A 26,351-nucleotide genomic window follows, 5' to 3' on the forward strand; every position below is an offset into this window, starting at 1 on the left:
TCTGGCAGAGATCTCTGAGGGTCTGCGTTCCATGGTCTCTGTGATGGAGGAGTCCATGTGGAGCATGAACACTGAGTTGACTCTCAGCTCTGAACGCATGGCATCCTCCGTATACAGAGTGGCGACTCTCAAGGACAGCAGCTCCTGGAACTCATCAGGGCTTTCTCAGCTCGCATTCAAACCTATGAACCCAAACATTGGCATTGGCCTCAGCAGGTCACTACCAATGTGAGAGATGGATGAGGCACCTAGTGACTCTGCTAGTTGCTCATCCATCTATGGTGAGCAGGGAGGTTCAAGCAGACCTCATGTTGGCGGATGACCTGTATCTCCATGCATCTGGGGACTCCTCTCAGGGTGCTCTTGATGATGGCAGCAGCTCCACTGACCCTATGCCAATGCCCATTGCATCTGAGGAGACTGCGATGACTGAGGAGTGCCCAGCCATTGCGCAGGACTCTCCTGTCCTGTTGGGGCCCCTCACAGGTCCCAGCGACCAGAGGATGGCTGCCAGTCATCAAGGCCAAAGGGACATCAGAGTCAGCAGCCTGCCTCCAATGCAGCTGCCAGCGAGGAGGAAGCACCTAGACGCAGCACTCATAAGTGAATAGTTAAATCACTATAATCACGGAAGGGCTTTCACGGGTGAAACCTTTCTTATTGTCACTTGTCTCGTGTTGTATATAGCAGTCACATATCACTAATAAAATGTGACCACATGTCAAATGGCCTTATTGTGCTTTATGTGATAATGAGATACGAGGTCTGCGACTCTGAACAAGACATCGATTGGGCTGGAGAGTGTATTTTAGAAGGGACAGGAGAAGATGGTGCCAGGAGGGTCTCATGGGCTCCTTGCAATAAAGTGACTGGTTCTTTGCAATGATTTGGAGTACTGACTTTGGAGGCCTACTGGAAACTCCTTTGAATCAAAGCCTCCCTGATCTCCCAAAAGCTGCCTCATTGCTGGATCATCTTTACAGCCCTGTGACTGAGCAGGTTCCTCCTCAGAGTTAGTGCTAGATTCTTCCTCAGTGGCTTCTGGAAACACATCGCTTTCTTCACCCTCCATCTGCTCTCCCCTTAAGCAAACCAGATTGTGAAGATACAGCACACAACCACCATAAGGGACACCCGTTCCAGAGGATATTGCAGAGATCCTCTGGAGCAGTCCAGACAGTAAAACCTCATTTTCAGGAGGCCTATTATCCTCTCAATGGTAGTCTACTGGAGCCATAACTTAGGTTGTACCTCTCTGGGTGTTCTTGGGTGTCTGATTGGTGTCATTAGCCAGCTTTTGAGAGGATATCCTTTGCCCCCAGCAGCCAGCTATCCAAGGATGCAGGGGCTATGAACAGCCTTAGCACTTGAGAATGATGTAGAATATATGAATCATGGCAGCTCCCAGGATATCTGGCACAAACCTGCAGGATCTTGTGTTGGTGATTGCATGCAATCAATGGCTCCTTTAACCCTTGGAAAGCCTGCAATAGGCTCAATTCCCCTGCTGCACTCTGCCTGGCTGCCCTCATCTGTCCTGTAATGTTTACAGATGTTGACCCTTCTGAACAGTGCACCTGTCACAAGCTTTACACAGCTGTGTACTGCAGGTTGTGACACTCCACACTGATCTCCCAGAGATCCCGAAATGAACATGATGCATAAAAATTAAGGGCAACTGTTACCTTTATTGTCACGGCATTGGGTGCCCACCTACACAGTTGGAACCTATCTTGGGGCCTAATATGTCACATATTGGTTACTGTCTCCCTTGAGAGGTGGAGCTTTCTCCGGCACTGGACTTCGGTCATCTCAAGGTAGCTGGGTCTCAGCGTGTAGACTCTTCCAGCTAGGTATTGGTGCCTTCTCCTGCCCCTTCTCCCTTACTTGCTGGCCTTTGATCCCTTCAGGTTGTGCTTCTAGGCCTTGAGGGCAGATTCTATGATGTTGTCTGTGACTAACTGGTCTCCTCTTCTTTCTTGCCCTCTCCCCCTCACCTGAGGAAGCCCCTCCAGCTCAATAAACAGTGCCCATTTCAAACAGTATGCTTTGCAGAGGTTTAACCTTTATTATGATGAGGCCCGTCTGTAAAAAACTTCCAAAAAGATTTAACCCTCCTAAACTAAATAATCAGTAATGCACAGACTCAAAATTCATGTTTGCACTCCTACCTCCTTACTTCCCTATTCCTTCTGAGCCTTATATCCTGCCCTGGTGCAGAAAATTGAAAATATACAATTGCTGCCTGCCCATTTCGCCCGTGGGCCACGGGTAAAAATGAATGAGCCTCTCAAAATTGGAGTCGATTGGCCCTTTAATTGACGGCGGGCACATTTCTGGCATTAATGTACGCCCATCTAGCGTAATCTCGCGATGTGGTGCAATGAAGTCGGAAACCCCTCCCAACGTCATCACACGCAATTTAACACCATGTCAGGACTGCTGGGCACCCGCATGGGCCACGTAAAATTCTGGCCTATGTTTTTAATAAATTTAAAGAGAAATTTACTGGAGAAATTGTTTAATAAAACAAGAAAAATGTAAAATTTGACACACTTACAATACTCGAGTGGAGGTGGACTGCGATCAGGAATTAAACTGCCTAGGCTGAACAATCTTCAGCTGCTTCATCAATGACCTTCCTTCCATCATAAGGTCAGAAGTGGGGATGTTCGCTGATGATTGTACAACGTTCGGAGCCATTTGCTCAGATACTGAAGCAGTCCATGTCCAAATGCAGCAAGACCTGGACAATATCCAGGCTTGGGCTGACAAGGGGCAAGTGACATTCGTGCCACACAAGTGTCAGGCAGTGACCATCTCCAACAAGAGAGAATCTAACCACTGCCCTTTGACATTCATGGAATTACCATTGCTGAATACCCACTATTAACATCCTGGGGGTTATCATTGACCAGAAACTGAACTGGGCTAGACATATAAATACTGTGGCTACAAGAGCAGGTCAGAGGCTGGGAATCCTGCAGCAAGTAACTCATCTCCTGTCTCCCCAAAGCCTGTCTACCATCTACAAGGCACAAGTCAGGAGTATGATGGAATACTCTCCAGTTGCCTAGATGAGTGCAGCTCCAACAACACTCAAGAAGCTTGACACCATCCAGGACAAAGCAGCTCACTTGATTGGCACCCCATCCACAAACATTCACTCCCTTCACCATCAATGAACAGTGGCAGCAGCGTGTACCATCCACAGGGTGCACTGCAAGAACTTACCAAGCCTCCTAGACAGCACCTTCCAAACCCATGACCACTACCATCTATAAGGACAAGGGCAGCAGACACATGGGAACACCACCACCTGGAAATTCCCCTCCATCCTGACTTGGAAATATATTGCCATTCCTTCACTGCCACTGGAGCAAAATCCTGGAACTGCCTCCCTAACAGCACTGTGGGTGTACCTGCACCATATGTACGGCAGCAGTCCGTGAAGGTTGCTCACTACCACCTTCTCAAGGGCAACAAGGGATGGGCAATAAATGCTGGCCTAGCGAGTGACGCCCACATCCCATGAGTAAATAAACAAAAAAACAAGGAGCACCCATGTGCAACCAACAGCAGACAACGCATGCGCAGTGTGCACTTTCTACTGCAGGAAATACGTAATGGGCACCATCATTTAAAAAAATTTTATTTAAGCATTTTTTATGACCCTACTAGAGTGATTTTCCTGGGTCACTGGCAAAATGTCAGGGGATGAGCAGCTCCCCTGTCATCCCTTCCTGAGGGATGGTGGGAGGTGGGCGTGTGGAGGAGCTAGCAGAGTCAGAGAAGGGGTTGCCAGTAGCAAATGATGCCCCTGCAGCCTGGGCTGCCAGTGGAGGGTTTTTTTGTTCTCTGGGCCCTATCTGCTTGGCCCACGTAAAAAATTATGTACTGCTCACACTCCCATGGACCTTCAAAACATCTTCCCTCCACAGCTTCCAACCTCATAGTCTCCCAACCTTGGATGGCCCGCTTCTACCTCCTCCCCAAAATCCATAAACAGGACTGTCCCGGCAGACCAATCGTGTCAACCTGTTCCTGCCCCACAGAACTCATTTCTTGCTATCTTGACTCCATTTTCTCTCCCCTTGTCCAGTCTCTTCCCACCTACATCCACGAATCCTCTGACACCCTACATCATATCAACAAGTTACAGTTCCCTGGCCCCAACCGTTTCCTCTTCACCATGGACGTCCAATCCCTCTACACCTCCATCCCCCACCAGGATAGTCTGAGAGCTCTCCGCTTCTTCCTCGAACAATCCCCATCCATCACTACTCTCCTCCGTCTGGCTGAACTTGTTCTCTCACTGAAAAATTTCTCCTTAAACTCCTCTCACTTCCTCCAAATAAAAGGTGTGGCTATGGGTACCCGCATGGGCCCCAGTTATGCCTGTCTCTTTATAGGGTTTGTGGAACATTCCTTGTTCCAGTCCTACTCAGGCCCCCTCCCACAATTCTTTCTCCGGTACATTGATGACTGCTTCGGTGCTGCTTCATGCTCTCGTCTGGACCTGGAAAAATTTATTAATTTTGCTTCCAATTTCCACCCCTCCGTCATTGTCACATGGTCCATCTTTGACACTTCCCTTCCCTTCCTTGACCTCTGTCTCAATTTCTGGTGATAGATTGTCCACCAATATTCATTACAAGCCTACCAACTCCCACAGCTACCTTGACTACAGCTCCTCACACCCTGCTTCCTGTAAGGACTCCATCCCATTCTCACAGTTCCTTTGCCTCCAACGCATCTGTTCTGATGATGCCACTTTCAAAAACAGTTCCTCTGACATGTCTTCCCTCTTCCGGATCTGAGGTTTTCCACCCACGGTGGTTGACAGGGCTCTCAACCGTGTCCGGCCCATCTCCTGTGCATCCGCCCTCACACCTTCCTCTCCCTCCCAGAAACATGTCCCCCTTGTCCTAGCCCCATCAGCCTCCGCATTCAAAGGATCATCCTCCGCCATTTCCGCCAACTCCAGCATGATGCCACCACCAAGTACATCTTCTCTTCACCCACCATGGCGGCATTCCGCAGGGATCTTTCCCTCCGGAACACGCTGGTCCACTCCTCCATCACCCCCTACACCTCAACTCCCTCCCATGGCACCTTCCCATGCAACCACAGAAGGTGCAAAGCCTGCCCCTTACTTCCTCACTGTCCAAGGGCCCAAACACTCCTTTAAAGTGAAGCAGCATTTCACTTGCACTTCCCTCAATTTAGTCTACTGCATTCGCTGCTCCCAATGCGGTCTCTTCTACATTGGAGAGACCAAACGCAAACTGGGTGACCCCTTTGCCGAACACCTTCGGTCTGTCTGTAAGCATGACCCAGACCTGTCACTTGTCATTTCAACGCACCACCCTGCTTTCATGCCCACATGTCCAGCCTTGGCCTGCTGCAATGTTCCAGTGAAGCTCAATGCAAACTGGAGGAACAGCACCTCGTCTTCCGACTAGGCACTTTACAGCCTTCCGGACTTAACACTGAGTTCAGCAACTTTAGATCATGAACTCTCTCCTCCATCCCCACCCCCTTTCCGATCCCCCCTTTTCCAATAATTTATAATTTTTTATATATATTTTTCTTTTCCCACTTATTTCCATTATTTTTAAATGTATTTCCAACCATTGTTTTATCTCTACCTTTTAGCCTATTTCAATCCCTTCCCCCCACCCCACCCCCAATAGAGCTATCTGTCGCTTGCTTGTCCTGCTTTCTACCCTTAATGTTACCATTAGCACATTCCTCAGCTAATATCACCACCAACACCCCTTTGACCTTTTGTCTATGACATCTTTGGCAATCTCTTCTTTGCCTCCACCTATCACTAGCCCTCTATCCAATTCTACCTGTCCCACCCCCCTTCAACCAGTTTATATTCCACCTCATTTCTATATTTCTTAGTTCTGATGAAGAGTCATTCGGACTCGAAACGTTAACTGTATTCCTCTCCGCAGATCTTGTCAGACCTGCTGAGTTTTTCCAGGTATTTTTGTTTTCGTTTCAGATTTCCAGCAACTGCAGTATTTTGCTTTTATCTTTAATTGGCTGCGTCCTCCACCTGCCAGCTTAGTTGCTTCACCCTGGCAACGTAGCGGGGCAAGTCCCACCTCCCTCCCAAGCTTGCTGGCCACCCGAAAACAACTCCAACAACGGGACTTCCATTACTGTAGCAAAATCTCTGTCCACTAGGCAAGCTTAAATGTTTTTTGTGCTTAAGAAACTTTTAAGCTTTTCATTGTAAAGCATTTTATTTCACCTGCTTTGAAGGCAATCACTATTGCCATTGTACAAACCAATAGGTTAAGGATACTGTCATGTCCCTGTATATTCTGAACTTCAAACTAATTTTTATATTTTTAAAACGGACGACAAAAGGCTGCAAAAGATGGCCATCTGAGGATTACCTGACTTTTTGCGGATTGAAACCATTCCCCGGTCTCAAGATGGAACAAAAGAAACCTTACAGCTTGCTGTTGCATCAATGCCTTTTCCTGAAACTAATTCAAAAGCGTATTGTCAATTGGATGGGTCATTCAAGTACAGACATTGGCTGTCTCAAACTCAAGGTCCGAAACTCACAACACATGATGTGTACTCAACCTTATTTGGAACAGGGCTTTGAATTTATAAAGGGTCATGATGTTTGTTGTCAGCCTTTAAATCAGTAAGAAGCTGCTTGCAGAGCCAGAAAAAATTCCACCAAAAGCCATCAAACTAGCTGCAAATCATCCAAGGTAATAAACAGCAATATTTCGAAAATGGGAGAAGGATTCTCCCCAACCCATTCCAACTTAGAGTTCACCTGAGAACCAACCTCCTGGAAATTGGACTACAAGAAACCTCAGTTTACTGAGAATCCTTCGTTTTACCAGACTCACTTCAACTTTAAAGCATCACCTCCTTCTAAGAAACTACAGGGAAAGAGACTGAGATAATTATAAGCTGCAAGTGTATTGATTTTATACAAAAACAGAAAATTCTGGAAAAACTCAGAAGGTCTAGCAAAATCTGTGGTGAGAGAAACAGAGTTAATGTTTTGAGTCCGTGTGACCCCTGCTTCAGAGCTGGAGAATGGAAATCTGATTAAATTTATGCTGTTTAAATGGGGTGGAACAGGTGAAGCTGGATAGAAGGCCAAAGATAGGCGGGGGCAAAGGAGAAATTGACAAAGATGTCATGAACTAAAGGACAAAGGGAGTGTTAGTGGTAGTGATAAGGGCTAAAAAAAGGTGCTGATAGTGGCAAAGGTCAGAATCAAAATGTGATAATGGCAGAACAAGGGTGAGCACCCTGAAAAAACATGAACAGTAACAGGTGGCCCTTTTGGGGATGGGGTGGGGAAAAAAAGGAAAGAAAATGGGATGGGGGATAAAAAAGGGATAAAACCACAGATAAATGAATAAAAATAAAAGTGGATAAAAAATAAAAATGAATGTCAAAAAAAGGGGATTAAAAAGGGGTGAGGATAGAGGAAAGAGTTCATGGTCTAAAGTTGTTGAACTCAATGTTAAGTCCGGAAGGCTGTTAAGTGCTTAATCGGAAGATGAGGTGCTGTTCCACCAGTTTGCGTGGGGCTTCACTGGAACATTGTAGCAGGCCAAGGTTGGATATGTGGGCATGAGAGCAGGATGATGTTTTGAAATGGCAAGCGATAGGAAGGTCTGAGTCATGCTTGCGGACAAACCTGAGGTGTTCTGCAAAGCAGTCACCTAGTCCGTGTTTGGTCTCCCCAGTGTAAGTGTTCCCCCTTAAACAATATCAATTTCATCACATTTCCACTTCTCTTCAGATCTGAAGAAGGGTCATACGGACTCGGAACGTTAACTCTGTTTCTCTGTCCACAGATGCTGCTAGACCTGCTGAATTTTCCAGCATTTTCTGTTTTTGTTTCAGGTTTCCAGCATGTGCAGTATTTTGCTTTTATCTTTGTATTGATTTTATCTTCATCTGTATCCAACCTGTGTGTGTGAGGCATTGTGTTTTGAACTTCAGGGCAAGCGTGTGATAATGACTCTCAAAAGCTTGCTGTTGGAAATCATTTAATTGGGATTCTCACCCTGAGGCTAAGAAAACACATGCCCTCTTAGGCAAACATACTGATAATAGGCAGTGAAAGGAAACACAAGTTTTGCTGTGACAAAATCATTCAGGACTACATGGCTCAGCTCAGATCTAGTTAACACTTATCGTTTATTCACTTTTGAGATTTGGGCAACAGAGTGAAATAAAGTTGCATCTTTTGGGCATTATCAGTTGTCCCCAGAAAATAGGCGGCCATTCTGCTAATAAGTTTTCAAAATCTGAACAGCTTGTTAAATCAATTCTCCCTCATCATATAGCGTCCTTGGTTGATAATCATGGTTCTCTTCTCATCTCTATCTCTCCATGATATCACAATAGGACACATGGAAGAGGTAGGCCCCAAGAACCAACTCAGCAAGTACAGGGAAGGAATCTGTGTTGTCAGCGTCATTAAGCACCACACTCTTAACTATCTGAACTAACTGGCCCTAAGTAACTTCAGAAAAAAATTAGGAGTTAACTAGGCACTGTTGACTAGACACCTGTAGGAATGGGGAATTAGTTACGGTTTTTACAATATAACAAAAGCTTTTGTGGTTATTTTCCCTCTGCTCCCAGCCCATAAATTACCTAATTTATGAAACCAATTTCCCAACTTGTAACAGGATCTGTACTCCGAACTTCAGTTTTATAGCCACTGCCCCACCAAACCCCTGAGCACCATTAAGGAGCATAGTACCAGATTTATTAGTAGATGTAAGCATAGATTCTAAAGATAATACCCATGCCTAGTTCTAAATCCACTTAAAGATGGCAAGATGCCAGCACTATGGCAGCAAGGTGTACCTTATACAAGATGCAGAGCAGCAACTTGTCAAGGTTTCTTCGACAGCACCTTCCACCTGACGTCTGCCGCCTAGAAAGGCAAATGCAGCAGATGCATGGGAACACAACCATCTGCAAGTTCCCCTCCAACTCACATCCCATCCTGACTTGGAACTATATCACCTTTCCTTTGCTGTCGCAGGGTCAAAAACCTGGAATTCCCTTCCAAACATCACTGTGGGTATTCCTACACCAGGTGGATTGCAGCAGTACAAGGAGGAGGCCCACCAACATCTTGAGGGTAATTAGGGACGGGGAACACATGCTGGCCTTGCGAGTGTCAGTCACATTCATGAAAGAATTTTTAAAAATTATACTCCTTATGAATGCCAGTGGGTGTCATATACTCTGAACAATTATGTATAACCAGTGAGACAGACTTAACTTTTATTTTCCTGCAGCTAACTCATTACATAAATAAACAATTCATATGTAATTGCTATTAACTGAACACTATTGTTCTAAGGGGAGTAAAAAGGTCTCTCTTCTGAAGTAATGTGATCTGCAGGACACTTCAGAATTTGGCAACCAGGATAATAATGTTAGTACAGTGCATACAAGTTACGTCTCAGGAAGTTTAGCATCCCATTCTCATCTAATAGAGTTACTGGGAACTGATGAACACAAAGGCCCCATGGGGAATAATGATGACATCTTACTGGTAGCCTGTTAAGAATGAGTTATCGACTGTTCAGTATACATTGGACATGTAGCATGCATTAGCTGCAGCTTTAAACAACAACAATAATCTTTATCTACTTGGGATGTGTTTTTTTTTTCCCCTCAGTATTGTCACTTTTAACCAAAATACTGCAAACTTACATACTTGCATTACGTTGGGTTATTTTCCAGCTTTTCATTGTATAAACATTTTTCCACCCTTCTACCCTACAGGCACAATTTTTTTGCTGTAATACCATTCCACAGAGGGTAAAACTGAACCTTGCAAAGTGATTATTCTTCATGAGGAAGCCAAGGCTGAGTAGAAGGCTTTTCAGCTATGGAATAAATTCTAGCCAAGCTCAATTGTGTCTTTACTTAAGATATACGCTGGCATACAAACAGCTAGCAGGCATTACTGAGGAAGGATCAGGAGCAAGAATTCTGCTGGAGCTTATCCTTTCCCTTATCCTGTATCCTTACTACAACACTTGTCGAGAGCAGCTAAAAACATAGGCTGGGGATTAAATGTAAGACCCACCACAATTGCAAATGCCATTTATTGCAGAATGCAATTTCATTAAGATTAGGTACTGACTGCCTTGAGTGACTTATGAAGAACTGGTTATTTGCATTGAGTGGCACTTGCAAAATTATAAACAAGGTAATTGCCAGGAGAAATTCAGGGGAATAAAAATTATGTTAAAACTGTTCCTTATGTCGGGGTAAGTGAATAGTGTGTATACCTGTCAGGGATAGAAGGGAGGTGGAATGAGACAATGGCAGGCTTTCCTAAATAAAGTACAGAACCTTTGTTCCATTTTCACATGGAATCACATTAGCCAAGAACTACTAAGGCAAGCATATTCACAGAAACTGGAACTCTCAATCTCCTGGCTCAGTTTCAATTCCAGAACTGCTTAGTTTCTCAGGACAAGAATGTCTGTAGAGATGGCAATGACATTTCTAGGAAATAAATAAATTCTACATAAAATTGAAAACAATTTTTGGGCTTTTAATGTTGTGATTAAACTGAGTTCATGTAACTTGAATAACTCATAGTATTTAAACCCCACAAGCATAATGCGCCCCACGGAAGAGAAGGGGCTGGCAGCTGTGAAAATTGTACCACAGCACAAGTCAATGTTTCCAACAGAAGAAATAAAGTGGCTAAATAAGCAATACATGTGGTCATTTACTGACAATTATTTACACTGATCATTAAAATATGTAACAGCCATGGCCCAATGGTAGGACTTTTACTTCAGATTCAGAAGGTTTAAGCATCACTCCAGAGACTTAAACATAATATAGGTTGACACTCCAGCACTGAAGGAGTGCTGCGTTGTTGGAGGTGCCATCTTTCAAATGAGACAGAGATCCTAGAGCAATCACAGTACAGAAGAAGACCATTCGACCCATCAAGTCAATCCAATTTCCCCGCTCTATGTCCATATTAAATAGAGATCCCGGGAAAGGAAAGAATATAGGTTGCTGTGTATATAGCAGGCTGGCAATTCGCTATTGCCTGTTTTGTACTTTGGTTGAAGATCAAATTCACCTCCTGATCTATAGTTTGCACTTCTGTCAGATCTGAAACTGGAATCCCACCATACTGAAGCACTGTGCCATTCTTTAAACTTTTACCGAAAGCTCATCACGAGCAGTGGGTGCGGAGAGTCAATTGCATCTCTTTTCCCTGTGAAGCCGCAGTCAGTTCACAGCTGGTCCTTCCTTCTCCACTAATCAATATTTAAAACAACCCCATTGTCTTGTAAAGAATACCAAACTTGAACAGAAGATTGAAAATGTGAATATTTTATTGTTATCAATCCATTTTGTAACACTTCCACAAAAAAATTAAACACTGTAACAAAGTAGGCTCTGGCACATTCGAAAAAAAAAGATTAAAGCTAAATTAGAGAAAGAAGGAATGCCACATACACTTTTAACAGCAGTAAGAAATTCAGACAGATTTGGCAACAAGGTCAGAATTTGGCAAACAATTTTGCTACAAAAACATTCTTAAATGTGTTGAAGTATTTTATTTAAATGCACTTTGCGAATCTGGTTAACATGTTAATTGCTGAAGCTTTAGATCATCTGCAAAAGGGTCACCGAGATGAGACATGTACATTCCTGTATAAAATAAAATGATTTGTAGTTTCCTCCATTAATATAACCCCACAGTCTGGCAACTATCATTCATTCACACAACATATGATCTTAGTAGCAAACAAATTTTGATATCAACATTTAAACATTAACTTTTAATTTTAATTGGATAAAAAAAAGTTGCAGTGCCACAATAGACCCATGTGATTCCTAGCAAAGGGGAAGTGGGAGGAAACAGCTAGGCTTCTGTACTCCTCAACTCCAGATAGTAAGTGGCCTAAATGAGTGAGAGTTTGAATTGCTTACAATCTTTATCTCAGTTCTTGAAGAATGACCTTTATGATAATGAACCAGAGGAACTGTGTATGAGCAGGAGTTTCTACCGTCTGAACAGGAGGGGGAAAAATAGGCTAACGCAAATAGTTTTTCAAAAACTAAAACAAAAACAGAATTACCTGGAAACACTCAGCAGGTCTGGCAGCATCGGCGGAGAAGAAGAGAGTTGACGTTTCGAGTCCTCATGACCCTTCGACAGAACTTGAGTTCGAGTCCAAGAAAAGAAATTGTTCAGGCAGAGATGTGAGTTAACCTGATAGTATAGTCATTAGCTGTATGCAGTTTTCTTATCCCAATACTCGGCAAACTCTGCGTCCCTCTTTGGGACTATCTTCCTCAAGCAAATTATTCAGATCTTCCTGAAAATTCAGATAAACTGCATACAGCTAATGACTATACTATCAGGTTAACTCACATCTCTGCCTGAACAATTTCTTTTCTTGGACTCAAACTCAAGTTCTGTCGAAGGGTCATGAGGACTTGAAACGTCAACTCTTTTCTTCTCCGCCAATGCTGCCAGACCTGCTGAGTTTTTCCAGGTAATTCTGTTTTTGTTTTCAGCATCCGCAGTTTTTTTGTTTTTTTTTCAAAAACTAGCCTGTCACATGTAGCAAGGGGTAGATTTACTGCCATTGATTATGAATAGGTAGAACCTACCCCAAGAATCAGATTTGAAAACACATGCATTACTGAAGAGAATCGAACAAGGTTTTGATAATTAAAACCTACTGAAATAGGATTAACTAGATGTGAACAAAGCACGGGGTGATCAGGGAAATGATGCACAATATGTACATTTCTAAAAATGCTGACAAGTAAACATATCTAATTTCAGGAGTTACTGAAGACTTGATTTCTTCCTGTTCCCCAAAGACACTAACATTCACAAAATAAATCGATACAGAGCAGCCATAGGTAATATGACATCAAGCTTGTGTCAAAAGGGATATGATGACAGATTTATCTGAATTTTCAGGTAGGTCTGAATAATTTGCTTGAGGAAGATAGTCCCAAAGAGGGACGCAGAGTTTGCCGAGTGTTGGGATAAGAAAACTGCATACAGCTAATGACTATACTATCAGGTTAACTCACATCTCTGCCTGAACAACTTAGTAACATTAAAAACAGAAACAGAATTACCTGGAAGAACTCAGCAGGTCTGGCAGCATCGGCGGAGAAGAAAAGAGTTGATGTTTTGAGTCCTCATGACTCTTCAACAGAACTGAGTAATATTAGGAGAGGGGTGAAATATAAGCTGCTTTAAGGTGGGGGGGGGGGGGGTGCACGTGTGGTTGTAGGGACAAGCAAGCAGTGATAGGAGCAGATAATCAAAAGATGTCACAGACAAAAGAACACAGAGGTGTTGAAGGTGGTGATATTATCGAAACAAATGTTCTAATTAAGAATGGATGGCAGGACACACAAGGTACAGCTCTAGTGGGGGTGGGGTGGAAAGACTAACAGGGCATAAAAGGTATAGATTTAAAAATAATGGAAATAGGTGGGAAAAGAAAAATCTATATAAATTATAGGAAAAATCAAAAAGGGGGAAGAAACAGGAAGGGGGTGGGGATGGAGGACGGAGTTCAAGATCTAAAGTTGTTGAATTCAATATTCAGTCCGGAAGGCTCTAAAGTGCCTAGTCGGAAGATGAGGTGCTGTTCCTTCAGTTTGCGTTGAGCTTCACTGGAACAATGCAGCAAGCCAAGGACAGACATGTGGGCAAGAGAGCAGGGTGGAGTGTTAAAATGGCAAGTGACAGGGAGGTTTCTTGCGGACAGACCACAGGTGTTCTGCAAAGCGGTCGCCCAGTTTACGTTTGGTCTCTCCAATGTAGAGGAGACCATATTGGGAGCAATGAATGCAGTAGATAAGTTAGGGGAAATGCAAGTGAAGTGCTGCTTCACTTGAAAGGAGTGTTTGGGCCCTTGGACGGTGAGGAGAGAGGAAGTGAAGGGGCAGGTGTTGCATCTTTTGCGTGGGCAAGGGGAGGTACCATAGGTGGGGGTTGAGGTGTAGGGGGTGATGGGGGAGTGGACCAGGGTGTCCCGGAGGGAACGATCCCTACGGAATGCCACCGGGGGGGTGAAGGGAAGATGTGTTTGGTGGTGGCATCATGCTGGAGTTGGCAGAAATGGGTGAGGATGATCCTTTGAATGCGGAGGCTGGTGGGGTGATAAGTGAAGACAATGGGGACCCTATCATGTTTCTGGGAGGGAGGAGAAGGCATGAGGGCAGATGCGCAGGAGATGGGAGAATTTAGGAACCTTTCCTGATCATACATTAAGTGGGGTTATTACTGGACTCTTGTCAAAACCTCTCCTGAAAGAAATAATTACTTTAGCATATCTGTCAGGGCACATGACATTCTCCTTAACATATAAACTGATGACTGTATAAATATGCTACCATTTATTTTGCAATGCTACTTGTGGAGGTATAGTATGCCATCTTGCAGTATCTTCACTTGCTCTCTCTGCTAGAAACACATGTCCATTGTTATTGGGTAAATTTAAGAGGATCAGGACAGCTTCAATTTTGGAATAGCTTGCTCTCACTTATGGTTACTTGGAGGAGATCCCAGAAAGTGAGACTGTAACCTAACGATGTGTCAACAGTGGTTAGGTGAGATGAAGGAAGAAATCTGCTGTTGAACAGCCAGCACTTCCCCAAAGCAAAACAAAACATAGCTTTATTAACACTGTGAATGGAAAGTAAGACAACCTTCACTCACCACACTATATCATTTGGTAAAAACTAAAGCTATGGCTTTGATGTACAGTTGATTTGATTTATCATTAGTAATTAATTCCTCACTCCATCCCTAAAATCACCATCAAAGTTAGCTTGAAATACTTTTCAAAATCAAATGCCTACAGGTTGGGTGTCTCAGCCTGCTTGCTCATTCCCACATTAGAGCATCAAGGAGTCTAAGTAGTTTAGAAAGGAATCCTTTAAGATGCAGATGCATTTAGGCCAGTAAAGTTCAGAACGATTCCCCAAACTGAGCTGGAGAAGCTGATCTTCAGCCATGATGTCAAATGTGTACTACAACTGATCTTAATGTGGCAAAGCTAGAGACAGTAAAAGCCAAGCAGAGTTCCTGCTAATGAGCTCAAACTCCAGGAAAAGTGCACATGCTTTGACCTTAGGATTAGGTTTGGCATTAATCCTTCTGCAGATTAAAAAAAGGAAAACTGCTAAATATAAAGTTGTACTAGTGACGTTGTTTACAGAAAAACATCTTAAAAAAAATATTATAAGTGATTATGGCATGTATTGAGAAGGTGCAGACTTTTGGGGGTCAGTTAGTCAAGAAAATCTCAACACAAGTAATGTTTTCTTTTTATTTCATTCCTTTTATTATCTCTGTTTATTTCTTTGTTCATGGGGTTTGGGTGTTGTTGGCTAGGCCAGGATTTATTGCCCATCCCTAATTTCCCTTGAGAAGGTAATGGTGAGCTGCCATCTTGAACCACTGCAGTCCATGTGCTGTTAGGGAGGGAGCTCCAAGATTTTGACCCGGTGACAATGAAGGAATGGCAATATATATCCAAGTCAGTGTGATGTGTGGCTTGGAGGGGAACTTGCAGGTGGTGGTGTTCCCATGCATCTGCTGCCCTTGCCGTTCTAGGTGATAGAGGTCGTGGATTTGGAAGGTGTTGAAGGAGCCTTGGGAAGTTGCTGCAGTGCATCTTGTAGATGTTGACACACTGCTGCCACTGCACTATGGTGGTGGAGGGAGTGAATGTTTAAGGTGGTGGATGGGGCACAGGGCAATCAAGCATGCAGCTTTGCCCTGAATGGTATTGAGCTTCCTGAGTGTTGATGCAGTTGCACTTAACCAAGCAAGTGGAGAGTATTCCATCACACTCCTGACTTGTGCCTTTGGACAGGCTTTGGGCAGTCAGGAGATGAGTTACTTGCCACAGAATTTGCAGCCTCTGACCTGTTCTTGTAGCCACAGAATCTATATGGCTGGTCCAGTTCAGTTTCTGGTCAATGGTAACCCCACAATGTTGATAGTGGGGTATTCAATGATGGTAGTGCCAAAGAATATTGAGGGGAGATGGTTAGATTTTCTCTTGTTGGAGATGGTCATTGCCAGGCACTTAAATGGTAGTTAACATTCACACCACATATCAGCCCAAGCCTAAATGTTGTCAAAGTTTTGCTGCATACAGACACAGACTGCTTCAATATCTGAGGTGTTGTGAATGGTGCGAACATTGAGCAACCATCAGCGAACATCCCCACTTCTCACTATGGGCAACATTTTCCCCCCGTTGGGAGGGGCTGTGGAGGAGTGAGTGGGTTCCCGGTCAGCGCCCCCGATTGGGGGTGCGCCGCCATTTTACGAGGGCAGGCCAATTAAGGCCCGTCCAGTGTGACGTCCACCTTGAAGTGCTATTCGCTCCCTGTGCAGGCGGGGGGATTCACTGAGCTGGGAGTGCGCCAACCTTAAGGTTCGACAGGCAGGTCCATTAATCATGTTAAATACTTTATTAATGGCCTTAATAGGCCTTTGATAGTTTGGCAAGCGCGCAGCTGATTCGGCTGTGTGCCTGCTGAACTGAAAATCTAAATGATGCGGGGTGACGTCGGGACGCACGCCCGATGTCACCCCATTTCATTTTACACGTTGGCGAGCGGGCCCCACCCCCTGCACAGAAGAATCTGTCCTATATGATGGAGAGAAAATAATTGATGAAGCGACTGAAGATGGGTGGGCCTAGGACACTATCCTGAGCAACTCCTGTAGCAATGTCCTGGGATTGAAATGATTGACCTCCAACAACCACAAACATCATCATCTGTGCTAGGTAAGACTCCAACCAGTAGAGCGTTTTCTCTGATTCGCATTGGCCAGAATCTTCTGTTTGGCACGCAGAGGGTGGGCCCCACATGCCGATGCATAAAATGATACGCGATGACATCTGGCCTGCGTCCCGACGTCACCACACGTCATTCCGATCTTCAGTCTGGTGGGCGTGCACCGGAGTCGGCTGCATGCCTGCTGACCTGTCAAAGGCCTGTTAAGGCCATGAATTACCTCATTGAAGTGATTGTCAGGGCTGCCTGTCCAACCTTAAGGTTTGTTGGTGGGCAGGCGAAGAACCCAGGTGGCCTTTGCATTTCTCATGAAGCCTCATCCATGGGCGGGATGAGGTTTCATGAAGGGTTTATGAATTAAAATTTTTTATTAAAATACATAAACAATGTCCCAGCTCATGTGACACTGTCACATGAGGGGACATGTCTGATTTTTTTTTGTGTTTTTCACTGTTTCATAATGAAATTGATCTCCCTGAGGCAAGATTTCTGCATGCGAAAGAGTGCAGGCCCTGGCTCTCCTTCCTCCACCCGCCTGCACAGATAGTTCTAAGCACTTTCGGGTGTGTGTCATGCTGGGCAGGCCTCAATTAGCCCGTGCCCACTCTCGACTGGCCTGCCCGACGGGGAGAAAATTCTCCCCATTGACTCCAGTTTTGCTACAGTTCCTTGATGCCACACCCGGTCAAATGCTGCCTTGTTGTCAAAAGCAGTCACTCTCACCTCACCTCTGGAGTTCAGCTGTTAGTTTGGACCATGTTTGGGCCAAGGCCGTAATGGGTGATTTAATGACTTCAAGGCTTAACATGGCACTGTATTCAATAAAACTTGTGTTGAGGGCAAATGTGCTAACTTGTTTCACTTTAATGAGTGATAGACTTCTCCACAAAATTCTGCAGGTCTACAATTCAGGCCATATTTTTAGGTGGATGAGGCAGCTTTATTCTTAATGTGCACCCTGGTCAAAGTGCACTACATCAAGAATGCAAACAACATTAACTCTGTTTCATTTTTTTCATCATAAATGTTACTGGAACAGATAAGCAACAGTTTCTCAGAATAGAAAGTCAAATAACAGCACAATACTTTAAAAAGGTGAAGCATCTACCAGTTGATTATGAACCCAACTAAGCTTGGATGATGTGATATCATAAGGTGGGTCCAACAATTCTACTGAAAAAATAATGCTTGGTCAGAAAATAATTTTAACAATCGTAAATGCTCTGTCCATCCTCATGCCAATGGCGTAAAAGCCATTAAGTTACTTTTTCTTCCTCCAACCACCATGTCCTTAACCTAATGGATTCCTACCTTTTAGCTCATTAAAAGTTGGCAGCCATTGACACTAAGGAAGCATTTACAAAAAACCTACTTGGGAGATATGCAATAATTTATAAAAAAGAGACTGGGAATTAGTAAAACAAGAAACAATGCAAAATTGTTTCATGCATGTGCTTTTCTACAATCCAGGTGATTTATTATAAAATAATAGAATGGCTACAACACAGAAGGATGCCATTCAGTCTTTTGTGCCAATGTGACTTCTGTGGGCATAAAGTAAATAGTGCTGAAAAAATATGCTGATCAGGTTTTGTATGAAGTTCTTGGCTTACAAATGAGGGGTTCACAGTAGTTGATTATTTGGATAAACTACAAATGCTAATCTGAAAAGAACAAGCATCACGTTTGAGTTAGTGTACTCATCTTTAGAAAAAAATAATTTCAGGAAAATTCGGCAGTGATTTTACTTTTATATTTATGTGTTATGTCTTCTTATTTTGGCAAACTACTTATGTGAACAAAACTAGAATAGCACCCCAAGATGTCAACACCAGTGGGCAGGAACACACACACGCACATATTCAGGATAGTTTCCATTAAATTTTAAGGCAGGTAGCAGAGTCTGGTGCAGCATGTGGTAGATGTAAAAATTATGTTTTTTTTGAGAGATTGTTTTGCTGCCAAGGATTTTTAAAAATTCATTTATGGAGTGTGGGCATCTCTGACAAGGCTAGCATTTATTGCCCTTCTCTAATTGTCCTTGCGAAGGTAGTGATGAACTGCCTTCTTGAATCATTGCAGTTCATGTGTTGTAGATACACCCACAGGTAGACAGGGAGTTCTAGAATTTTGACCCAGCAATGACAAAGGAATGGTGATATATTTCCAAGTCAGGATGGTGAGTGACTTGGAGGGGAACTTCCAGGTGGTGGTGTTCCCACCTATCTGCTGTCCTTATCCTTCTAGGTGGTAGTAGTCGTGGGTTTGGAAGGAGCTGTCAAAGGAGCCTTCGTGAATTTTTGCAACCCTTTAAAGGATACCATGGAATCTGTTTCGACCACTATCAGGCAATGCATTCCAAATCCTAACCACTCATTGCACTAAAACATTTTTCCTCATGTCAGCTCTGGTTCTTTTGCCAATCACGCTAAATCTGTCTCTTCTGGTTATCAATCCTTCAGGCATTGGAAGCAGTTTATCTAAACCCATATGCTTTTAAACACCTTTTTGCCAGGATCTGAATGCCGTATGGACTCCTAAAAGCTACCCTCTCCTATAATCCAAAGACTAAAGGCAAGCTTACCTTACAGCATTTATTTCCTAATCTTTTCAGTCTTGGGGTGACCTGCCCTATGACCTCAGTTTCTCAGTAAAAATAATGGAACGATTTCTCATTTACTCTGAAAAAGAAATACAAATTTTAAACAGGATTGCTGCAGACCATATAGTTGTACTTATTTCAAATTGTACTGGATGGGATGGAAGCATGAACATTTTTTCCCTACAAAAGCCAGTCAATAGTTTGTTATAAAAAAGTAATTTAGAGCAAACTTTTTCCATTATCTGTATCTCATGAGTAACATGGTGATTCCTGAAAAATTACTTGCTTGCCTATACTTTATTTCCCTCAACTAGCTGAGCAGTACATGTTGTAGCAAACAGAACAAATGAAGTGTTTTTGAATACCAACAATATAAGAGAGCCTAAAACAATTCTTAAATCCTTAGCCAGTTTGGCTACAGCTTATGCTTTTAACAGCTGATCAAGTCTGCACCCACAAAACCTTGCTCAGTTTCTATGGTTTGATAATAGGAGATACATCTTACTATGGAAAGAAGCCACATTTAATGAGTGCTTAAACAGTTAATTAGGGTGGTGTGCTTTTGGCAACCCACTAAACTGTATTATAAACATTACTGTTAGGTACCAAGAATTGATTTCTATTAATTGTAAATTTGTGAATCATAAAACAACTTCTAAACCTTTATGAAAATACAAGATTAAAGATTTATCGATACTGGTTGGTTAAGAAGAGCTAGTATTTTTCCTGCAATTCACTGTCAGTACATCAGAATTCTTTTCCTGGATCAGAATGCTGGGAATAACTGATAGGAATTATTCATACATCAGACCTTGGTTTAGAATGGGGAACCGAATAAATGAAAAAGCCCCTTTTATCAATGCCAGTAGTGTTCAATGAGATAAAAGAAAAATTGGAAGACCAGGAGGAAACAAATTACAATAAAACTTTCACTGTAATTCCCTATCCTACAATTTACTGGTTTTTTGGCAATGGCACTAGAGGATGAAGATGGACACAAAATCTGCAAATGGCCATCTGCTCAGATGGAAAGAGTCTGGGAATGATTCTAGTTGGTTTAATCCTGCACATTCTGGTTGAAAAGTGGCATTTTCAGAGGTTTGGGAGAAGGCTACCTTTCAGTTAAGAATGGTGCACAGAAGCAACTTTTTATCCTTCTCATATTACTCGCTTTGTATTAAAAAAGCTCCAAATTCAGGAAAAATCTGAAACCAAAAGTGTAATGTCGCAACTCTGTAACATTCATAAACTCATCACTTTGAAGAAGTTAACTCCTAGGTTGGTTCTGTTTTGCCTATGGTACAACTGCCTGAGTTTTTGAACTTGATTTTTCACCCCATAAGTGACAGTCATTGAAGTCACCATGGCATTATTTGACACATTATGGTAGGAATTGGAAAATATTGCCTCAAAAGACACACATTTTTGGCAATAATGTTTGAATTGCAGAATTTTTTTTTGAAAATAAAACTGAACCTTTCACTTGATGAAATTACCACAAACATTGTCAGAAATTTCAATCTGGATCTTTTGAGAATTTGTCAAATCCATACTTTAAGTCAAAGTCTTAATAATAAATTAACCATTTCTTAAATGTATGAAACTTTCTCTGAGCAAATAAAGATTGACAAGAATCCAATATTTACAATGCAGAATACATTTTAATATAAAGGTTTCCTGGTCTGAATACATAAGTGGTAATCTCTGGGTAAGTGAATGCTTTCCTTGTAAACTGCACATTCTATCTACTATTGTCTTTTCACATTCACACATAAACCAGTAACATTTTTAAACTTGCACCTTATCTAGTTGAAGTTATAATTGCGTTAAAATAATATGCCAAACTGTCTATAGTTGTAAAATGAACTAGACGAACAAGTTTGAGCTGCCAAATCTGATGGGAAGAATGAGAACTTGTCCTTCTCAAATTAGAAATTTAAATAAACACATTTGGGTCACTAAGGCTCAGATTGATGCTATCTAATTCTCATGGGAACACATCAGGTTGCTCCAATATTTGCCCTTTCAGAACAAGGATTCAAAATTGGGCTGTGAACCACATGTGGTCTCCAAGCCCTATCAAAGTGGCCCACAAGTCCAACAAAATCTATTCACAATTAGATTTCTTTTAAACTTTTAACACTTATCTTGTTTCCATTTTGTGGGATTGTAGGTTTTGAAAGTGCTTTTCTAAATACTATTATCTCATAGTTCCCAAATCAGAAAACCAAGATCTACACACATCTTGAGATGTTTATAATTTAATGGGAACACCGATTTAAACTTGATATGTGGCCCCAGAGGCTTGTGAAGACAAATTTTGGACATGCCTGGATTAGTACAGAAAATGTTAATTTATATACGAATATCAAAAAAGAATCTGTCTTTCAATTTTTCTGACTTTTCTTAACACCTTTTTATGTCCATCCACAGTAAATGTCTAGGATAAGGTTTCAGGAGCACCAGCTGCCCTTAGGTGCTCATCTAATAGCATTGTGTCTCACAATGTCAGCAGGTGATTTAAACAATGGACATTACAGTCAAGACAAATCATGTCCTCAGCTATGGGTCACAAAGTGAACTTCTAGCAGGGACTGTTGGATTTCAATGTGAAGTAGAAACCATGGATGATTTTTCCCTTTCAAACACAGTACACAATGAGGGCAATCATGTTGCCGCTCCCAACATCCTGGATGATGACAGTTAATTCAGCACAGAATTTGGATGGAACCCAAGAGCTTCCTGGTCTAGCTACTGACTGGATAAACTCACAATCAACTGGGGGATCAAGGGAAAGAAATTTAACATCTCATTTTATAAAGTTAATGAGGAAATATTTCCAATTCATCATTTGTACTTAGTGGTTTCAAAACACACAGAATAAAATTCTTAAGTACTGAAAGGTAAAATAATGCTTACTGATCAGGAAAGCTCCAGACCCGGAAACAATGGTTGCTAGTTGACTGAAAGAACAGCTGCACAGCTTGTTTTTCTTTGCAGCATCTAAACATGTGTGTGTGTCTTGGAAGCACAGTTCTGTTACCTTTACTGTTTCTAATTAGTAACATAAAAGATCAGATTTTTAATATGATTTTTACTATATATATTTATTAAGAGAACAAAATTACCTCAACTCAGTTTTTAAAAGTTCATACTCAAGTAACATTTTGTAAGAATTCTGTTTTGGCAAATGAATATTCGGGTTTTAAAAGGAAAAGACAGACTCGCATTGATAGATGCAATTGATGATGACAGCCACTTTACAGCCAATGAAGTAGTTTTTAAGTCTCGTCCCGGTTGTAATATAGGAGACTTGATCACTAATTTGTGCACAGCAAACTCCCACAGACAAAAATGTGATAAAGACTAGATAATCTATTTTTGTGATGTGGACTCTGAGATAAACGTTGAGCAGGACACCAGGGATAATTCTCCTGCTCTTCTTGAAATAGTTCCACTTTTTAAATTCTTACATACATCTGAGGGGGCAGACGGAGCCTTAGATTAACATCTCATGCAAAAGAAGGCACCTCCAATAGTGCAGCACTTCCCCAGTACTGCATTGGGAAAATCAGCCTTAATTTTGTACCTAAGTCCTTGAGTGGGACTTGTTCCTGCAATCTTCTGTCTTAGAGGCAAGTGTGCTACCAACTGAGCTATAGCTAACACTTCAAATTAACAACAACAAAAACAGAATTACTTGGAAAAACTCAGCAGGTCTGGCAGCATCGGCGGAGAAGAAAAGAGTTGACGTTTTGAGTCCTCATGACCCTTCAACAGAACTAGGTGAATCCAAGGAAGGGGTGAAATATAAGCTGGTTTAAGGGGGGGTGGAGAGAGAGAGAGAAGTGGAGGGCGGGTGGTGTGGTTGTAGGGACAAGCAAGCAGTGATAGACCATCAAAAGATGTCACTGACAAAAGAACACATAGGTGTTGAAGTTGGTGATATTATCTAAACGAATGTGCTAATTAAGAATGGATGGTAGGGCATCCTACTATCCATTCTTAATTAGCACATTCGTTTAGATAACATCACCAACTTCAACACCTATGTGTTCTTTTGTCTGTGACATCTTTTGATGATCTGCTTCTATCACTGCTTGCTTGTCCCTACAACCACACCACCCTGCTCCACTTCTCCACCGCACCCCCCCCCCCCAACCTTAAACCAGCTTATATTTCACCCCTTCCTTGGATTCACCTAGTTCTGTTGAAGGATCATGAGGACTCGAAGCATCAACTCTTTTCTTCTCCGCTGATGATGCCAGACCTGCTGAATTTTTCCAGGTAATTCTGTTTTTGTTTTGGATTTCCAGCATCCGCAGTTTTTTGTTTTTACTTCAAATTAACAAACTCTTAACAGCAACTCGAAATAAAATGCATTTCTTTGCTGTTTAGAAATAAATTGTAGTACAGCACATCTGCATTCCTTTGATTCTATCTGGTCTATTCCATTGTGATACATAAACATCCATAAGTATCTGTCCTTCAAGTTGTAAACATTAAATACAAGGATGCTAAATATGAATTGCATCACAGCTCCAATATACAAGTTCACACTTTCAATATGCCACAGGCTGAAGTTTCAATCTTTGCTACTGTAGTTAAATTAGGATTGTTTGGAACATTTACATAAAATCTAATTGCATCTTTGATCAAGTCACTAAATTGATCTGTTTTCTTGCATTAGTAAACAGCATTATTCTTTTGATTCTATCTGGTCTATTCCATTGTGAAGATTTATATATTCAGTGGAGTTGTGCAAATTTTCAAATGTTTCAAGATATTCAATCCCTTGTTTAAATATGTACAAAATACTGTTTAGTTTGTCTGGAAATCTCTGGAGAGTATTAACAGAGGTGTTGCATTTGATCCAAGGGAAGAGATTTGTAACAGTAAAGGGACTTATTTTGAAAGCAGTTATTTGTGGTGAACATGGAGGTCTCAAACAAAGCTTGAAGAAAGATGAAAATAAGAGAATGAACAAAGAGCCATATTGAAATTACTGTTAATTATTAGAAATTATTAGACCCAGTAAGAAGGCACTTTTAGTGTGATTCTATGTCATAATTTTAGACATACATTTTTTGGAACTTTTTGTCATATAGAGAGAAATTTCTCAATGCTTTGCAGGGCAGATTTTCATCTTTTAGCAATTGGGGAGTATAAGCATTGTCTGAGAGGAGAACAGAGAGGAAAACAGGGTGGGGAGAATGTCATGCTTGTTATAGAAACCACATAATTTTCCTACCATTAATTTAAATGAAAGGAAACTCATGCAGGTTCTGTTACCAGTGTATAATCTTTCCTGCTCAATATTTCTCTTGATGTTCTGTCCAGGATGCTTAACACTAGGAGCCAAGGCGAATAAAGAAATGGTTTTTTTCTAAAACCTATTGTTTGCGTGTTGGTATCTGGCATTATTAAGAGAATTTGGTAATGTGTAGGTGACAATTTTCAAGAAACAGATCACTGGGAGTGAGTCATTGTTAGCTGCTCAGCTTCATTGTTGCAATAAAACGTACAGCACTGCTATCAAGGTGACTGTATATCCAAAAGGATTCATTACTTTGAAAAATACTGTCCTGGTCCATGAATCACAAAAAGTTAGTATGCATGTACAGCAAGTGATTAGGAAGGCAAATGGAATGTTGGTGTTTATTGCAAGGAGAATGGAATATAAAAGTAGGGAAGTTTTACTGTAGCTGTACATGGCCTTAGTGAGACCACATCTGGAGTGCTGTGTACAGTTTTGGTCTCCTTATTTGAAAAAGAATATAAATGCATTAGAAGCATTTCAGAGAAAGCGCACTTGACTCATTCCTGGGGTGAAGGGCTTTTCTTATGAAGCAAAGTTGAACAGGCTGAACCTATACCCATTAGAGTTTAGCAGAATGGGAGGTATCTTATTGAAAGATCCTGAGGGTACTTGATAGGGTGAATACTGGGGTGTGTTTCCTTTTACGTGGGAGACAAGAACTAGGGGACATAGTTTAGAAATAAAGGTGGAGATGAGGAGAATTCTTTTCTCTCAGAGGGTTGTTAATCTCTTAGGGAAAAATTCTCTTCCCTTAAAAGTAGTGGAAGCTGGGTGATTGAATTTATTCAAAGCTGTGTTAGGTAGATTTTTGATTGACAAGGGAGTCAAGGGTTAGAGGGGTGGACAGGAAAGTGGGGTTGAGACCATAACCAGATCAGCCATGACCTTACCGAATGGCAGAACAGGCTCAAAGGGCAGATTGGCCTACTCCTGCTCCTAAGTCCTAAGCTCCTGTGACATAGCAAGGAATTAAGGTGTTATATACATGCAAGTCTCTTTCTTTCCAGGGAAGAAGGATTTGCTGATTGATGTCAAGACAGCAGAGAGGTGATGACACTAAAAACCACAAAACCTTAAACAGCCACAGTGGTTGAAGGTGGCATTGAGTTGAAGCTATGCGCTTTCCACCAGCAGGAAAGGGCACAACAATGAAGCTGTAAAATAAATTCCCTCAGACTGCCACCAAAAATAGCAGTGACCTGGTGCCTAGTATGGAACCATCCAGATATGTACGCTTGTGTATTCTGCAAAATATAAATAGTGCTGAGTGAAAATAATGCAATAATTTCAGTTAAGCAATTCTGAGCCATTTTCACCAAATGAATATGTTAATGGAATTATTACCCCCACATGTTCAGCATTGAAAGTGTTAAGAAAGTTTGAGTTTGTTGTGAATATAATATGGACACTTAAGAGATTGATGAAACTCTGTGCATAATGCAGACTGGTGGATCAGAAGGCATTACAAACTTTAAACTCAGGCATGTTTTGTCACCTACACCTTGAAACTGAACTAACTGTTGTAAATTCATGTATATATAGATTTCAGTTATTATTTATATTATA

At 41.9% G+C, this 26,351-nt stretch overlaps 1 protein-coding gene across 12 annotated transcripts in view; it reads right to left on the reverse strand.

Annotated features, from left to right (window-relative positions):
* Nucleotides 1-11,381: 11,381 nt before the first annotated feature.
* The window catches only part of gng7 (guanine nucleotide binding protein (G protein), gamma 7), a 210,264-nt gene continuing 195,294 nt past the window's right edge, over nucleotides 11,382-26,351 (reverse strand). For 9 of the 12 annotated variants that reach the window (XR_005945075.1, XR_005945083.1, XR_005945082.1 and 6 more), the window contains 2 exons: nucleotides 19,448-19,544; nucleotides 11,382-11,718 (listed from right to left, as the gene is read on the reverse strand). The gene's annotated coding sequence lies outside the window, so the exon portion shown is untranslated. Of the gene's footprint in view, nucleotides 11,719-19,447; nucleotides 19,545-22,384; nucleotides 22,520-26,351 lie in introns of all 12 variants that reach the window. The other 3 variants (XR_005945077.1, XR_005945080.1, XR_005945081.1) reach the window with 3 other exon arrangements.

Source organism: Carcharodon carcharias, chromosome 14 (genome assembly GCF_017639515.1).
Source record: "Carcharodon carcharias isolate sCarCar2 chromosome 14, sCarCar2.pri, whole genome shotgun sequence".
Classification (NCBI taxonomy): Eukaryota; Metazoa; Chordata; class Chondrichthyes; order Lamniformes; family Lamnidae; genus Carcharodon; species Carcharodon carcharias.